The sequence below is a fragment of the Lingula anatina genome, chromosome 7 (assembly GCF_051362555.1).
Source record: "Lingula anatina isolate TDL-2025a chromosome 7, LinAna3.0, whole genome shotgun sequence".
In the NCBI taxonomy this organism is placed as follows: Eukaryota; Metazoa; Brachiopoda; class Lingulata; order Lingulida; family Lingulidae; genus Lingula; species Lingula anatina.
Window position 1 is genome coordinate 16957729 of NC_141773.1, and position 18606 is coordinate 16976334.

At 35.1% G+C, this 18606-nt stretch overlaps 1 protein-coding gene across 8 annotated transcripts in view; it reads right to left on the minus strand.

Annotated features, from left to right (window-relative positions):
* The window catches only part of LOC106179754 (protein TANC2), a 103183-nt gene that overhangs the window by 60546 nt on the left and 24031 nt on the right, over positions 1-18606 (minus strand). For 5 of the 8 annotated variants that reach the window (XM_087018450.1, XM_087018453.1, XM_087018451.1 and 2 more), the window contains one exon: positions 16295-16683. The gene's annotated coding sequence lies outside the window, so the exon portion shown is untranslated. Of the gene's footprint in view, positions 1-1635; positions 1783-9376; positions 9599-16294; positions 16684-18606 lie in introns of those variants that run through there. The other 3 variants (XM_087018455.1, XM_087018458.1, XM_087018456.1) reach the window with 3 other exon arrangements.

An 18606-nucleotide genomic window follows, 5' to 3' on the forward strand; every position in this document is an offset into this window, starting at 1 on the left:
ATAAATATCCTAACAATAAACAGTCTTCACCTGAAGCATACCTGTGGTTCAGAAACTATGGTGTCTTTGACCATAAAATACTAAATATATAGATGTCGGTACTCTTTAATAACTTTATACCCCTTCTTGGATTTTACAACATCTTAATTTATTGTAAAATTTGTAATGACTTCATTCAAGACATTGACAATGAAGAGCTTACTCTAAATGATTCTTGTGTTCTCCATTCTGATTTCAAATTCTATAAACTATAAATAATATTGTTTCATTCAGTAGCCATCTGGCATTATCAGTATGAGGAAAAATGTTGTGTCATTTTGTTACATGTGAGTGTACACATCATGTTAACAAAGGAAAGTAAAATATGTATTCATCAACTTTCTTTTATCTCCTTTAACCTGACTAGTATGCCAGTAAATTAACAATTATTATAAATCAAAAAAAAAAAAAAAAAAAAAACTCCAATTAATTAAGGAAAATAAAACAACAATGAAATGAGTGCAAGTTTTACTATGTAATAATCATTGTCTGAATCACTGTTATAAAAGCTTGACATGCACATTTTATCTAAGATAATCAAAGCATGTACCTGGGGCCCTGGCATTCCTCACTTTATAACCTGAACAGTAGGGGATTGTGAGGGGAATAAAAACTCAATCTATTCTCAGCAGTTAAAAAGAAATTTGTGGCATGCAGCTATTCACAAGGCATGACAATACTGCAAATGCCACGTCCAAAATTACAGCCATTTTTTTAATTCAAAAAAAAAGTCAATGATGTATTCTTTGGAAAAGCAATTCTTAGGCCTGGTTGAGTTCGAGACAAATTTTCTGATAAGAACATTAACTAAAAGCAAGATATGTCAACAAAAATAACATTTTCAAAATGTTTTTTTCATAATGTTAACTATCGAGTTATGTTTTACCTTACTTCTTTTACTCATGTTTTATGATAAAAAAACATTTTCATGATATAGGGAGAAACATCGATAACTAAAGAATAAACCAATTAAAGCTAAAGTCACATCAAGACAAAAGTCAATACTTACAAGTTACAAACAAATGGGACCAATTTTTTACATAACCCATGGACCAGTGATGATGTAAACATTTGGGTGGTTTGGGGCAATGCAGTGATCAGGCAATTACTCACATATTTAATGTGGTATGGGTTTTGTAGTCTGCTCTATGACAGAACTTTTGACCAAAGGGTGGACTTAACCTATAGAGAACAGAAAAAGATACAAAACATCCTTCTCACATCTCCTGTCACGAGATGATGTTATACCATGCTCCTCTTTATGATGTTTCATCTTTGATATATATGTTATGTCAAAATACTTTCATTCTAAATATTCACAGAGTGAATGGTACAATGTACCTTGAAATTAAAGAAAATGTAGTTCATTCCTGCTGATTGCAAAAATTATCTTTTTTAAAATCATTTAAAAATAGCAAACCTTAGGTTACTGAAGAGCTGAGGTGCTAATAACGCTCCAGAAAATTAAGCATCCTAAAGACATTCTCCACATTACAACACATCTCTCAATACAATCTGTTCATAAGTGTATATTTTGCAGTCACAGTTTTCAAATTGTGCTCCTTGATATACCTCTTATATTAGTATTCTACCTACCTCTCTACACAGACACAGAAACTATGATAGGATTCCTTTGAAGCTTTCGAAGTGTCCAAACCTCTACCTGCAGAGAGTACTTAATGGTGCCTCAGTCTGACTGCCCAGTTACTGGACACGGGTAGTCATTAATGCACTTCATCTCACTAATAATTGGTGTGAAGGGACAGTAATTACTTAATACAGGTATGGCCAGGTATTCAGTTGAAGTGTCTGCAGCAATATGAGGTACACTGTAATTATCTAAGTACTGTAGAGATGTACTTATTGCCACATGGCTTCTGTGTTAGTCAATAAACTGAATATTTCTTTTTTTTTTTTCTTAAGTTTGTCCTTTTTTATTTTCTATTTTTTAATCTTTTTTGAATGATAACTTTTTAATACAAAGCCTTTTAAAAATCAATAAATATAAAACCCCTCTTAGTTTTCTTTGACTAAATTGATACTTTTTGTAATAGGTGTTGCTGTACAGTCAACGTACAGAGCTCATAAAAGATGGGTTTAAAAAAATCCCAGGACTAACAAACGAGACGATTTTGGTGACCATACATTTCACATACAAAATATTTTGAATATATGAAAAACCCTGCGAATTTTAAATGGGTAGATTTGGAGAAAACCTGTATTTCAATGGCAAGATGCTAAGACATGTAGCCTTCCAGGTAAATACTTAAGAATGTTACATAAACACGTCATGGTATTATAGGTCTGATCCTTAAACATAGGAATAAACTGAATGTGTACTATAAGTTTTGGCATAGGGAGATTTATTGTGTTATTTACTCACTTATTTCTAACAGCATTGCTCCATGAATCGTAAGGTTTGTCTTTTAGTAAAACAGATGTTCCAAATTGTAATAAATCATATTTACTAAACAACTGTGTTGATATGTCTGCTCTCCTTTCAAAATATAATTCAAAAATCAATTGTAGAACATAACAAAGAGGTATAAATCAAGTGAACACAAGTCTTCATTTTTAGCCAGATAAGCTCCACCCCGAGGAAGTGTTACTCATGAATGTAAAAATACATCACTGGCTTGTAATAAGTGTTTATTTAACTGAAATTTTATCAACCTGAATTGTTTTTTGAAAGTGAAGCACTTGAATTTAAACAAATTTTCTGCGATGGAGGATCCACCCGGAATTTACATGGGTGGATAAGGACAAGTTTCTACTTTTCTCTCCCTCTCTCCTCCCCCCCCCCTTCCCCTTTTCTAAAGAAAATAAATTAACTGTCATTAAAAGGACAAAACCTGAATAATGTCCATACTTCCTACTGGTTTGCATAGAATTTCAATATCCAAATCATCGGCACATCCTCTTTTCCATGTCCAAATCTACTAGGTTGAAAACCAAAAATTTAATATTGTTCCTCTATAAGTCTTTTGCATGCCAACACAGATTTGCTAGATTACCCGTAGTTTTAATCAACAGTTCTTTTATAACCAAGTACTGATGTAAGTTACATCAATCTTACAACACTTAATATCATTGAAATTATATTTTACAGCCATTTTGTGCTCACATACTTCAGTTGTATCAAAATAACCCATGTAATATTGTATGATAACTGACATTTCTGACTCGAGCCCTAAACTGACCCAGACATCTCAAGTACTTCCTCTACGTGATCACTTCAAGAAATTTTCACATCAAAATAAACCATTCTTCTCCAGATATCTGCTGCATCACTTCATCTGCTATAATTTCATTATCCAGCACAAGTAAAATAATACCTCCCCCCTTCAAAAATTCCCTCTTGTGAATCTTCACTTTTTTATTCAATCTTATTGATTTTTTTAATTAACAAAAGCTTTCAGCTAAACAAAGAGTCTATTTAATCACTCTAATCCTATTAATAAGTCATTCATCAAATTTTCTAACTATGTGGATGGAAATCCTAAACATAAACAATCGTACATCTTCATCAATAATAGGTAAGAGTCAAGTTAATGGATTCCTGTCCTTAAGAGGTTGTCTATACAGACAACCAAGCTCAACATTGTCTAATTTTTTTTGGTTCATTTGTATCTAAATTAAACATCAAAGAGAATGAAAAATCTTAAATGGACATTAATAATTAATGAAATTTCCTTTACTAGCACTTTTTACATCTATATTTGGAACCCTGATACATTTCATGAAACAGAGCTGCAAGAAATTTTTCATGTAGGATTTTTTCTTGACATAAAAACAGTTGACCAGTTTAGCCATTTCTCAGAATTACCCACATAGATATCATGGAAACTGACCACAGACTGACCACAGAGTTACCCATAAACTGACCGATAAAAGGCTGTACTGAGTGGTCAGTGGTCAGCAGCATGGTGACGCTCTAGGTTCTCCACTGTGACTTCTCCTTTTTAAAATAAAACGGAATACAAGTATGCATGTACGCACGCACGCATGCAGACACACACACACATGCATATACACCCAATTAAACAACAGGAATTTTGAAAAATACACCTATCACAAATAGAAAAAAGCTCTAGAATACAAAATTATTATTTCTGATAGTTCCTAATAACAAGTCAATGTAGAGGCTTCTGCATCTATTCAATTATAACACTAATGATAAATGCTGGGCCCCTGTATCTGAAATATATATTTTCCTTTCAATGCAGAATTGATCACCCAGTCTGAGCCCAAACTGCTGGCTAAAAGTGTATATCTGACAAACCATCATCTTACTATGTTCTTGAAAAACTACCACTCTAGTATAACATACATTCCCCATGTACTATGCCATCACAATTTTTTGGGCAATGATAAAAACAGTAACATCTCTCTCATCCTTAATGAACTATGCTTTATAAGGGTATACACAAAACAGCATTATTTCGCTCACCATTATTTATCACGGATTCTTGAAAACGCTATGACATAAAAATTTCATGATCTCTAATGAATTACTATCTGCATTCTTGCAATACTGAAAACTGAAATGCAGCATTAGTCTTGCTGGTTTAGATAAGCATAACATGCAAGGATTAGCCAAGAGCTACAGTAGTGACATTCAACTGTACCAATCCTTTTCATTTTCCATTACTTTTCATTCATTCACACACAAAAAAACTTGATAACTATGCTTCTGGCAACCATGCCTGCTAGATTTTCCATGAATTTTGATGGATTTCCTACCTGCATTCCAGTCTTTTGTCTAACTGCCAAGCAGCTGGTTGGACAACAAAGCACTCAGCAAAATAAACCAAGATTCACGAACTAGAGAGCAAAGAAATTCTTCCTATCTATACAACATAAATCTCGTCCACATTGAGCCACCTCTTCAGCCAGTCAGTAATGCTAATAGGTCATCTCCAGACTTAGAAATCCAGATTAATCTGTCTGCCGCACCACACTGGGTTTTATCCCTGATCCGTATTGATGTTGCTGAAAATTCCTAGAAGTCGGTTCCAGCACTAGGATAGATTCCCAAATAATATCAATCATAAAGGCTGCAGAGCTTATGTTTTTACCCCCTCTATTAGATTATTGTAATGATAATGGAGGCATTTTTGCAGACATGATGAAATAGGTGCCTGCTGTCTTCTCTGTGCAATGAAGTTATCAATCAAGTAAAAATTTCCAAAGCTAAAAAACCACCACTTGCTAAAATATATATTTATAATTTTTTTCAATTTGAAAAAATAAAATTGCTATATCAAGACTTCTATTTTAAGAGAAAAGAATAAGCCCACACACATTAACAGAATAAGCAAAACTCAAATCTGAAACTCACAACCAGAAAAGTAATTCATCACAGCCAGACAAGATATGATATCATATTCCCTCACTAATTACTTGATTGCATCACGGAACTTCATTATGTCAACAGATGATGGATGGTTGGGTAATCTGAGATAATAACCAGACAGATAGGTATAATGTGAAGCACTAGCACAACATTAAGGAGGTTATGTTACAGATAGACACATGTCTGAGGGTTAAATAGACATTTTCCCTCTGAAATCAAGATGGGCTTGCCAATCCTTCACCCCCCCCCCCCCAATTTATTAATTTTTTACAGTTCTGATAGATAAAATAATTTAGTTGCTGATAAGCAAGTATTTTCTCAATATTATGAAAACTTACCACTGAGAAAAAATTCTGTGTTCAAAGTACATTTGTTTCTTAAAGAAATGTGATGAAATTCATCCCTTTTTCAACTTATCAACATCACATCACTTTCACACATTCTGATAAAAAGCCAGAAAACTGATATCAGATAAAATGTACACCTGTAGTCAAGAATGAAATCAAAATGGAACCCTGCTGTTATTTACTAAGATGTGTTAAGTGGGGAAAAAAACTAAATGTTGAGAATACATCCGTTATGTGAAATATGCTGGTTAATTTATCAGAAGCAAAGAACCTTGGGAACAAATTGCCTGGTGATGAATTTGTACTGCAGCAACTGGAATACAAGTATGTTGTCTACAAAGTACCTGAAGTTCCTGTCACTTTCTTTATAACTTTTATAGTAAACAAATGCAATTAATTCCTTTCAGCTGTTGACTGCATATTCTATATAGCCCAATTTCTATAGTATTCTAGACGTAGTCCCAGTACTGTACAAAGCAACATGAATGCAGCCATTATCATTTGATTTTAGAGACATCACCAGAAGTATGCAAATAACACAGGACATCTATAGGCTGATCAATTAGGTTCCATCTTAAAAAGACAGATCATTAAATATTCAATTCCTTTCACCTTGATATCTCAACCTATTACTTACCGCCTCAATCACTAACATAGAGAAGTATGCATCTTTCTCTCTGGGCACTTCTCATCTCATTCAATTGAGAAGTCTACCTGCACAGGGTCTTAAGACTATCCAATACTTACCGACTTGATTACCATTTGAAAGTGCACGAGAATGTTAACCAGATCGTGCAGCATTCACTGGTCACCATGGAAACAAAGACAACATTATCTGTCTGTGTTAAATTCTCACGCTCAGCTTTAAGGTAAGTAAAAGATGATTAAAAACAAACTTAATGTAGCTAAATATGTATGTAGCATTATATTCTGTCTAATGCATTAAATTAAATCTAGAGTTTTTTTCCAAAAGCTGAAGATAATTTTCACAAGAATAAATAAAAACAGAAGTATGTCATTTTAGTGATCATAATAATCAAACATCAAATGAAAAATGCGAAGTAGCACACACAACTCTATAAAGGTGAAAAACAATGAAACTTCTTTTAGGAGCCAAGAGGACATTATCAGTCTAAGCCAGGTCTTGCTATTTCCCCATCTCTCAGAAAATAACCCAGGTGTCTTTAGGAATTAGCACATTTAAAAGTTATGTATACCAACATGAGAAACGAGGCATTTAAATTATAGAAACCCATCTACTGCAGTTCTTCATTACCTTAACTTGATAATCATCTGAGGAAATTGAATACTGATGCGCATCAGGGTTGGACATACAAAGTGAATCACAACTTCTAAATGAAAGACTTTCACATTTACAAATGGCAATAATGTGGTTATCTAATGGCACTGTTTTCCTTCATCAAATAATCCCATAAAAAAAAAAAAAAAAAAAAAAAAAAACAGATTAAGCCACTTCCTTCTCCTTCCATCCATTGCTAAGTGAGGAGGAACGATTCCAAGTTAAACTAAAGTAATACATAATATCTAAAATTAGACATTGGAGGTGACAAAAAAAAAGTATTTCCCAAACTCCACCCCTTCTTGAAATCCTTGAATTTCATTGTCCATATTCCTAATAGAAGCTCTTGATACAACATCAGAACATTTACATTGTAGATTTAACATCTCAACTAACGCAATCACCCTTCACTATATGACACCATGCAGTGATTCACCTTTAGCTTAAAATCCCTCAAATTTCTCTATAAATAAAAATCCTGGCAGTCTGCATGGATCATTAGTTCCTCAGTGATATCTACTAATGGTCATCAGACTGTCCACTGGACACAAATACATCACTGTTTAATTATGCAACTGACCATTAGTGGACAATGAACTGCTTTGACAAATGCATATTTACAAGCCTCATTGAGTTAAACATTATTTGGCAGTTTCTGTGTTGGAAAATTGGATCATACAGACAGGCACATGAAAATTTAAACAATATTTGATCAATTTCTTTTTTCCTACTTCTACCAGCAATAGTAAATATGTGTCCTAAGAACAATTCTCTGTCATGTAACATGTTTAATGTCCTTAAAATGTGAGGATTTTTAGATAGAGCGTATGACAAATATATCAACTATGGCTATGCCAATGCAAGGCTCTAATCTTTGGGAAAAAAATTGAATTTAAAAGGCACACCTTGTAGCCTTATCCTTCTCTGCAGGAAATGAAAAAATAACTAGTTGTACATATCAACCAAAAAAACATCTCTGACATTTTGCCTGCCATGCCCATTAGCATAGAGCAACTACCGACAGCAGGGTTTGGTTGCATGTTATAGGCAGCATAATGATCAGCATTTAGATGGAAAAACAGACACTGTTTTTTGTAATGATGCAACAAGGAATACGTTGATCTGAGACTGTATGGGGCACTGTGGCAAAAGGTTGTGTGTATGCATGAGAGAGAGAGAGAGAGAGAGAGAGAGAGAGAGAGAGAGAGAGAAAAAGAGAGAGAGAGAGAGAGAGAGAGAGAGAGAGGTTATGGTGGTGGTTGGGGGGAGATCTTGGTAGAAGATCACAAATACGTCAAAACCTGTTAAAAACCCCAAAATGAAGTGAACCTCAAAGCTGTCATACAGAACCTCTACACTGATATGCGAGTAATATTCAATGTGAGAGGTGCAGAAACTAATAATTAGTTCTAAAATCATAAACTTACAATCTGTATTTATAAATGAACTGACCTGTACCATCCCTGGTTTTGTAAGCATCAGCTTAAAATTCTATTCCAATCATAGATATCAGTAAAAATCCCCAGGTGTAATAACTACCATATAAATACTGCAATCCCTTTCATCCAGATAGTGATCCCAGTAACTGCAGGACATTTACGGACCATTGACCCACTTCTGGATCATGATAAGTCCAGCTATGAATGGAGTGGGCCAAGCTATGGGAATATTTATGAATGAATATGAATCCTAACTAAATGTAGGGCAAAGGTGACCTACTATTTTTATTATTAACATCCAGGGCTCAAGATAGCTTGTTGAAACGCCATCATTGGTGAAAACTATCAGTTCCGTCTGCAAGTAGACGATTATTATGTCATGGGCCATCGTTTCACAAAAGAACTTGCGTTTTGAAGATGTCTTATCTGCTAGACCCACAATTGTACTGCACCTTGATCTAGCAAGATATGAATCAGTTATGATCCACTTAATGGGAATACAGAGACAGTGTCACAAAGGGTAAAAAAATATAGTGGATGCTAAAGACTGAAAGTTTCATGACAGTTTTTTAGCAGGCTTCAGATTCATCTTTGAACCAAATTGACTCAAATTTTCGATAAAAGCCTAAAGATCAACTTTTGAAACAGGCTGTTTTGTAAAGCAGAACTAGGATATAAACAGACTGCATAAAATAAAACATACAATTCACTTATTACATAATACTGATATGATATATAGAGGAAACGTTAAATGGGGATGATGGTTCTGATTCAAGTCAAACTATAATACCCAAGTTGTCAGCTCAGCATTAACCCACCTACTGTCTGATTAACACAATTTACCATATATATTTAACAGAGAACACTAGATCTGTTCTCATCTATCTGAACATACCTTAGGGATGCACCCTGGGTCCTGTTTGAAGTTTTGGCGGCAGACCAAATCATACAGATTGATTGGTTATGCATAACAAGTCACATTCTGATTTAGACGGCCTGTCTCCTCCAATTCACAAATAAAGACATCAGATCAATGAAATACTCTCTCTGTGGGTGTAGACAGTGCAGGCTGAATGAAACACAGTGCAACAGTGCAAAACTAAGAACAATCTAGCCTAATGTTTCTTTTTCAACGCCTGAAAAGGAAGTACGAGTTGAAAGAACTCAGTACAGAGATGGTATCTGCTCCCTACTTCCACCACCAACACGGCCACATCAACTCACCTGGTCTCATAGCCTTCCCTCCTCTGGTATCAATTTGAATCATTAAAACACCATTAAATCCCATCTAAACGGATGAGATGGAGATAAGATAAAAACTGATCTCAGCATCACAGATGGTTCTAGAATTGGGGAGCAGGGATGGGGGGGGGGTTTAGGATAGGGGGCTGCTACAAAAAGTTCCCTCACTATGCTCAAACAGCAACCCTGAGTTTTAAATTTGATGCATGCCAGCTTTTTCAATAAGGCATTCATCTCTAAGGGGGTAAATACAGAGGTCTGAAAATAAAGCAGGTGGCATGACTGAGTCTGAAACTCACAGTAGGTATGGTATATTTACAAGTGAAAAAAATTCCTGTGCCCTCTTTCCCTCCGTATTCTTGAGTGAAAAATAGCCTTAAGCGAAAAAATAGCCTATCTTTTTAAAAAAAATTAATTATTTATTTCATTAAAAGATTTTCCTGAGGAAGAACCTATGCACACTCATGACTAGCTGCCCATTTTCAGACACCATCAAAAATCCACAATGGCTAGCTACCCACAGCACACTTGGTCTGGTTTAAAAAAAAGTTTCCTGCAATTTATGTAAGTTGAAGCTCAAGAAATCATCAAACATGTAAATATAGCTCTAGATACACAGGTGCCATTCACTAAGGTGATTTTAAGGTCCTTATTTAGTGCGAGCGGTGTATTTGTGAGATTGTAATCAGCGGAAAGGGGCGTTTCTATCATGGAGTTAGAACTATAGAGAACTATATGCTATTGTAGCACGCGATACTCATAATGAACTTTGATCACTTCCTTTGTATAAATTGGTTACTACATACAAGTAGCCCGTATATTATACAAGCACATAATTGTAATACAAGCACCATATTATACATGTGAACAACACTTTTTACAATACAGAAAGAGGAGGGGGATAAACCAATAATTTTCAAGATGAATTTCTGAATTTCTATTACACCCAGTGTACTGGTATCAATCGTAACAGTTTGCATTTTTTAAAACCAAGTGGTTCACTACAGGCCAAACCTTTTTTTAATAGCAAAACATTATTATGCAGCCTTCAACATTTAGGAAAGAGTATCAGACAACAGCAAAAAAATGAAGGATTCTCTTTCTGAATTCATATTTCAGAAACTGAATGGTTCTTTTTCTGAATTCATTTTTCAAATGCCTATATTTCTTTTCATCAGTGCCCAGTCCAGTCCAGTCTGACCCAAGAGAACTGACCAATGGACTGGATGACAGACTAATAAAAGAATTGCATTTTCAAAGTTACTTGTCCCACTGGAATACTGGGAATTTGATCAGTTGCCACAGAACATTATTCTATTATCTACAGATTTCATCTTCAGACTAGTTAATTTTGATTTGGACTGGTAGTTTCATGAGGCCAAGTGGCCATTATATAGGGCTGAGAAGCTAAAGGTATACACATAGACAGTCTACTGTTTCCTATCAGCTTCACTGGCAATGTGGGAGCATACCAGGCATGAAATTGATAGAGCCTAGACCTTTAAGCAATCTAACAAACTGGTAACCTCACTGCTCAGTCAGATGGACAAGATAAGGTAGGATCAAGAATGTTATACAGGTATAAACATGCCTGTAGCCAAGAACTTCAAGGGGGGGGGGTCTTTTTCAGAGAAGAGTTGACCTTTTAACTCCCTCTGAGTTGACCCAGCTTGACAAATGGCATAGAACCTAGATCAAAATTTGATTTAGAGTAAAGCTTTTCTAGTCAAAAGGGTGGTTCTTTCAACCTCTCCCCCCCCTTTCCGCCTTTGGTCCTTATACATGTAGAACTTGGCAAATACTTTAACTCAGAGATATGGCCTTAATATTAATAACATCTTTTGAATTTACATCTATTTATTCAATTGACTATTGTTTTATTCAACTCAATCCTGAAAAAGTAAAAATTTCAATTATTTTGGTAACTAAACAAAAAAAAAAAAAAAAAAAAATTTGACAATGCTCAACAGGATTAACATGTGAAAACTGAATCACATATGGTAAAAATTGAAATTAATGCATGTAAGTATGTGAGACTTAGTAAGTTATTCCACATTTTCCTTCTGGTTCATATTTGTACCTGTAATACTTCACATTTAGCACAAAATGAGTAGCAGCACTAAGCCATTTTACCTTACATCATCATTACATCAAATACCGAGGCTAGAAGATTGTCCAAAACTAATACCTTCTAAATTCCATATTTTGTCAAGTACAAACATGCCTCAAGGTTTACCAATCATTTCTGTTTTTTAACCCTTTTCTACAATTAAACTGATATTCTCTTGGTTTTTCGAGACGATTTTTCAAAATAAAAATCCAGGACACAAGAAGAATGATATGAACTATATGTACCATTCAGTTTCATCTGCAATGAGAAAATATTAGAAAAATTAAGCAAACACAAAATATGAACTATTTAATATCGAGCATCAGTGAAGCAAATGTGCATGCTTTTCATACATAATTTTAACATTTAACTCCTAATAATGTTCATTTAAGTAACATATTTTGTTCTGACTCACCTTTTAAGTTCATAAAAATATCTTCATTCAAAGAGGAGCAGCTCATTTTATCATTTCCAACACCTCTTGAGCTTCAGGTTACAAACTATAACATCACAGGTAAAAACTGTCCAATGTTATTAAAAATCCATCAATGTCTCTTGGTTTAGTTCTAAAACTAAACTCTCCAGTAACGATCAGCACTCTTCCCTCCAAAATGACCAACTCGATCTTCAAGATACAATTTGTACAGGTAAATCTGACAACAGACACTGGTCAGTAAAAATCTACTTAAAACACAGGCACACGGTACAGCTTTACAGACATTAACTAATTTCTTCCCTTAATTCAGGATGACCAGCCCGTCTTCTCAATCAACTTGCTTTAAGGTATTAAAATGCGCAGGTAAAATAAATGACTCCCATACAATTCTCAATAAAAAAATCCATGAAATGCCTCCTACTAAGACAGCTGGTCTGTATGTAGAATATAGAAGAGGACTCCTGTACATCTGTGTGTGTGTAACCCCTGGGGCCCACAGGAAGCTCTGAAGTTCAGAGGACATAAAATAAACCTTGAAATCCAAAACTATCCAGTAAAATAAAATGTCAGCTAGTGACCAAGGTAACTGATTAATGAAAACTGTCGATTTCATCCAATTTGGTTTAAATTGAGAGCACCTGGGATTCTTTTTTGTAGAATTCATTTTCAGGGCCACAGAATACTCAGTATAGAAATTAACATGTACATATGGGCAATAAGACTGTTGTTGTGCTATTGGTGAGGGGTATGAGTTTATTGATTGCCCTAACTTGGATAATTGAGGCCTACGGCCCTAAGGGAGTCCCTGATTAACTGGTAGAAAGCAAAGGTTTACTGGAACAATAAATTCCTGAGCATTCTTTAAAAATTAAGTTGCTAAGCAACAAAGACATCAGTAAATACAAGCTCATAAACAGGACCCTATGATTTGCTCCATGTTTGTTTTCAAAATTATTTCTTGTGATTACAGAAAACTGGTTCAGATAAACTCTTAATTTTTCAGAAATTAGTCCAAAGTGATTAAATCAACTCCGGAAAATTTGAAGTACACCTGAAAGCATTTACATGTAATGGGATGTTTGAACTCTTGACTTAACTTGAGATGGAGAAAAAAAAACATTGCACAAAAGGACAGATATTTTACTAGAGGTGTGTTCAGACATGAATATTGACCATTTTAAGTCTAAGAGGCACCATCAGATGAAACAACTCACTAAACAAAATTGAACTGCTTGAAAACACCTGGATACAACACCAATGAAGTGATTAACTGTGGAGCAGATGCCCAGAGAGGGATGAAAAAAAAAGAAGACTTGTTGAAAATAAGACATCTATTCTTTTTGCAATAGTTACTATGCAGGGAAGGGGAGGGGGGGTCAAAAGAACCAACCTTCGGCTAAGAAAAGATATGCTCTGAATCAAAATTTGATCAAGATTTTATGCCATTTCTCAAGCAGTACAGAGGCATACCCATGTTTCACAAATAAAGGTCCACTTTTCAAAAAAAAAAAAAATGCTAACTACAGACATGTTATGTTTTATGTTTTACGACTTTACCAAAACCTTATTCAATCTGGCTTCATCCTCGTGTCTAAATGCACCACAAACTTTTATCATCTCCAATATAAACACTGATCAAGCTCTCAAAATGTCCTTCTCATCTTTCTTTTCCATAGGCGAAGCACAATCAAGTTATATTTGGCCGTGTTATTCTTTCATTTGATCTGTCATATTTATAATAAAGGTTTATCAATATACAGTGGTGATGTTTTCACTGGAAAGTGGAAAGACGCATCTCAGTATCGATACAGTGTCACAATGGTCATAGAAATTCCTCACTCCTTACAGTAAACATTGTCCTGAGCAAATATGTCTGGTGCACAACACCTCATAGCTGACCTTTATTTTATAAGTGTGTAATAATATCATCTTCTTCCGTCCTCTACTGATCAAGTGCAAAGAATTAATAATTAATATTGGTACACGTACATCTCATATTGGTTTCTTTCTTGGTTTCTTTCTATACAATAATGTAATATTCTCAATACTCTTTTAACATGCAATTCCAGTATACCGATCATAGTAAATCACAACAGTATACATACACACACTGGTGATTAATTTAACAAATCATGATCTTTGCCAAGATGAAGCTCAATAGAAAAACAGACAAATTGCTCTACTCTATAATTCTAATGTCAGTTATCTATCTACCAAGTTGCTGTACCTGAAGACCGTTCTCCGTCAACCAAATGGGAAGTAAATGATCAATTCATTTTCTGGTCAAATGAAGTTTCTGATTATGGATTATCAGAACAATTCCAACCAGCCTGGATGGGAACAGCACAGGAAATAACTGCATGTTCCTCAATGATGTAGTTAACCTACCTCAATGAACAGTGGCAGAGTTCAGGAAGCAGAGGTTCATGCAATATAAACCAACCTAGTGGGAGACTTCAGCACTTTTTAAACTAAAACCATTTTTGGATCAACTTGAGGAAGGAGATGGTTTAAATGCCCCCCCCCCTCCCCCCATCATCACCACTGCTCCTCATCCCCTACCTCTTCTTTCATTTAATTTCATTTCAAAATAAAGCTGATGGTCTAATAAATGGTAGCTGACAACATTGGGAGGGTAATTAACCTATCTACTTCCTGAAATAAAGTCTTAAAACAATTTTATTTAAAATGGCCCTGAACGCAGCCTATAACAGACTCAATTTGTATCAGTTAAGGGCAACTTTTCAAGTACAGTCACCGCAAAATTGGGTTCATTTCCTGGGAGACACAGACATAACAATGCAAAAGAACTGAGGCATTGGGGTATTTTTCATTGAGAACTGTCATAAGCACCATCCGGACTCATCCATAATAAACCTGCATCACAAAGCAGGATATCAATCACACTAGAGGTATGGTGGAAGACCAGGCAATTTGGACATTATCACACTGAGCACATTCCATCATCTATAACAACTTGCTTTTTTCTTCAGATAGCATAATATCTCTTATAAAGGCATAAGAAGAATGGAATGATTTTGAACTTTTATCAAATGTGAAAAAAATGTCCAACAATGTTTATAGTTCTTACAACCAACAGTGACAAAATTTAACAAAAATTTAGACTGCATTTGAGTCATTCCAACATTCACTTTACAAACGTGATGCCCCCCCCCCCCCCCCCCCCCACACACACACACACACACACACACACAGGCTGAATTTAAAACTGAATTAGAAACCTCAGTTATCGCTCAACTAATGATCGATCAAATGTATGATAGTGATTAATAGGGAATCCTGGCTAATTACTTTTTCAATTAAAGCCACAAACAAAAGCTCAGCCCTGAGCAATGGCAATATTAAGCAATCATACTAGATGTTTCCATTTCTGAACTTCAAAGATTACAATCTGTAACATCTCCCATTGATTTGCTGTGAAAATAATCATTGGCCACTTAGTGATAGATGAATATTTTAGCTGCAGTACAGGCCTAATAACTGTGAGTTTATATAGAAATATTACACCATATTACCAGCTCTTAGAACAGATGGCATCATACAGCTGTGATTTCCCAGTTGAAACAAGGAACAAGTTTTACAAAGATTGTCCTATAACACTATGGGTTAACTTTACATCATATGACTAGAGCTATAAGGATTTGGTTTATCTATTTCCTTTTGCTTTAGCTTGAAAAAATCTGGGATTAATGATAAATCGTTTTGTTGGTCCTGCAGCCCATCACTGGCTTCAACTATATACAGGATAAGTATTTTCACAAAGCATATGCACATCTAAATATATACATTTGCACGCACACACGCACACACACAAACATGCACACCATTTATTTTTAATGCTGCATATATCAATAACATTTATCAATTTTGACAAAATAATCAAAACAAAAATATTACACAAGATTCACTCCACAAAATTTCAACATCAAGTCAATTTCAGTAGCACATGAAAAACACATCAACAATGACAGTGGTCACTGCAAGGTGTAATGATGGACACTCACCTGGTATGTGTCTTCAGTTTTCTTGACCACAGGTCATCCAGTCACTGCAGTATATATTTGGGGTAGTTTGTATCCCTAGGTGGTGATTTCTTCTGTTATAGTAATAATCCTTATGTTAATATTTGCAGTTTCACTGACCTGCAGTGCAGACTTGATGTCAGACTCTGGTCAGTCTGAGACACCTCCCTTGCCGATAGTGCAAGAGTTCTTGTTGTGTGTACTAGAAAGGTAAAAGAATCCCTTACAAGCTACAGTCAATAGTCCCCTGAATCAGCTCCAAAATCAGCTCCAAAACCTGCAGACTTTGTAGCACACAAGGAAGTATAATAATCCTGTCCCAGTCCAGCTTCACTCTAGGGTCCTATCTCAAAAAGTCATGTGGGTGGAACCTGGTCAAAAAGAAAATATGTCATGTTCAAGCACTGTTAACTCAAGTTTCACATCTGGGTTTATTAATAACACTTACCTATACCTATAAATGTGTACAATGGATAGTACAGATATGAGATGGAAATATGTGTTTATAACAATTGCTTCTTTTTTAAATAAACTGGAATTATCACAATTTAAAAAAACATCATACTTGATAGAAAAAAAGTACTTTAATTTGGTTTGCGAAAATAATGAGAGCAATTGTTTACTAAATTATTCATCTGTGACGCAACACATTCATATTTACTTGCATGAAGCACCTCAATAAACCATCCCTTTCCTAAACAAAACCCTAATAATCAGATCAGTATATCACACAAAAACTTTGGAAAAAAGGTCAATGCCATTTTTTATGCTGCATGCTTCCTTTGGCAAAAGGTTTTCGGCTCTCAAAGGCAATCCACAGATGGCCTCTGACACACACACATGCTTTACATAGCAAAAAACTAGGAAGTGACCAATCATTAAAATACTAAATCAAATTACTGTGAAAGTGATGAAAGGTCACTTGTTTCAGTGACCACAGGCTGTGACTTGCAAATTGCCTAAGAACTAACAAACTGCATGCTGAAATTACACTTTAGCAAGCACTTTTCACATATAATATCACATATAAACACATTTTTTTGTTTTTATGTACAATTATTTCCGGAAATGACAAGTAAAAGGCAAAAAATTATGTGACATTTTAAGAAAAAAATTAATTCCTAGAATACCAATCTTTAAGGTACTCTTTGAAGCCTCTTTTCTACAAGAAAAATGGTCAGTTGAATTACGTGCTGCAGATGACTGAAGAGAAACTTCCCAGAAATAAACTGACCAGACAGGTGAGTCCAAGGTAGCATTCACAACTAGAACAACTTAGCCCAGAAACAGACTTAGTGATCTTACCAAGATGACTCAGTCACATTAGGACCCCTCTTTCACTTTGGAGTTTGAAATCCTGTGGCAAGCCGGTCAACTATTAGCTAACTAAGCAAGTCCTGTTGTGAACTTGGCCTATGCAGCTGATGACTTTAAGTTAGATGACTAGCTATCTAAGTCAGTCCTGGTTTGAATACATCCATACACATGCAGCTGGTGACCTAAGTTAGACTACTAGCTGTCTAAGATAGCCTTGGCATGAATACGACCCTACACAGCTACCAGCAGATGCACATCTTCTTCCATCTTTGTTTGAAGCAGACACAGAGAGAAACCATGCTTGACATTCAAGGAAGAACTTGCTGTTTATCAGTGTATATGATAGCCAGCCTGGTCTGTTACTCCCTATAAAAAAACCTTCACTCTGATCTTCCACTTTACTTTACTGGGCCAGTAATGTGTATGAAATGTAAAAATCCTTGGAAATCCATTTGCAGAACTTTCTTGGTTCTAGAGAAGGCCCTTGAGATGAATACTTACTACATAACCAGTGGTATAATGTAACAGAACAAAACTGATAAACAAACCCTGTTATCTCTGCATGTGTGCAACTGGGTTGTTATTGGCATGAAAAAAAGTTACTTTGACTATGAGGCAAAAATATATATCCTGTATTAGAATTTCTTGGATTTTTTTGTGAGATATTTTCCAATATTGGGGTTGTAACAGACTCAGCAACAGCAGTGATATTTCCTGTTTTTTTTTTTGTTTTTTTTTTTAACTGGCATGAAAAAAAATCACTCTGAGGCAAAAGTATATCCCATCTTCGAATACCTTGAATTTCTTGTGAGATCTCATCCAAATTGTGAGGTAATAGCAGACACACCTTCGGGGTTTATATACAAGTAGGTTTCAGCCTGGTTGATGTTATAGTATCTGTTGATAAAGTACCAGACAGGAAGCAACGTGGTCTTTTCCAGGCAGCCCAAAGGTGTTTTTTAAGCATAAACAAATTC